Genomic DNA, 763 nt, shown 5'->3' with positions numbered 1-763 from the left:
TCCTATTTTTTTTTCTTCTCTCTCTTATTTTCCCTATTCTCTTTTCATACATACATGTACGTACACATAATTGGATATAATTCATGGTGAACACATTATGAACATTTTCTTATAAATACTATTATAGTTTGTGAACACATTGAGTACATTTTAAATCTAACGAGATCTAGTATTATATCTTGTGAACATAAACTAAATCTAACATACCACTTGTGAACACAATATGAATAATGTGAACATCCTAGCATTTTTTTATTATTAAAGTTGTTTATATTGTGTACACCATGTGTATGTTAATACGAAAAGAAAGAGAAAGAGATAAACATGGAACCACAACAAACAATTCGAAAGACCCCTCTTTATAAGAAAACCGTACGATGCAGAATTAAGGAGGGGAGAGGGTAAAAAAAAAACAGCCGAACACATAAAAAGAGAAAAGAAAACTAACAAAACACAATCGAAAACAACCTATAGAACGATGTACAAAAGGGTTGGTTTATCGATTCAAATGCTGCCAAATCTCTTGTGGTAACGAAGGTTCATGTACGATGACTTCAGATCATTCATGATCATGCAGGACAATGAATACTCGAAAGTTGATCTGTAAACTCACGGCTATCTGAAAAAAAAAAAAAGTCTAATGTTCCTTTTTTTTGGGTAGGCCCACTTGGCAGGGGCAGAAATGAATATGATGTTTCTTTTGGGTGGGGCCTACAACTTCCCTGGACAGAGTATAGGAAGTTCCCATGAGAATATGAATTAT

This window comes from Cynara cardunculus, unplaced genomic scaffold (assembly GCF_001531365.2).
Source record: "Cynara cardunculus var. scolymus isolate 2C unplaced genomic scaffold, CcrdV1 Un_Scaffold_2658, whole genome shotgun sequence".
Taxonomy (NCBI): domain Eukaryota; kingdom Viridiplantae; phylum Streptophyta; class Magnoliopsida; order Asterales; family Asteraceae; genus Cynara; species Cynara cardunculus.
The sequence above is the reverse complement of the archived record's forward strand: the minus strand, read 5'-3'. Positions refer to the sequence as shown.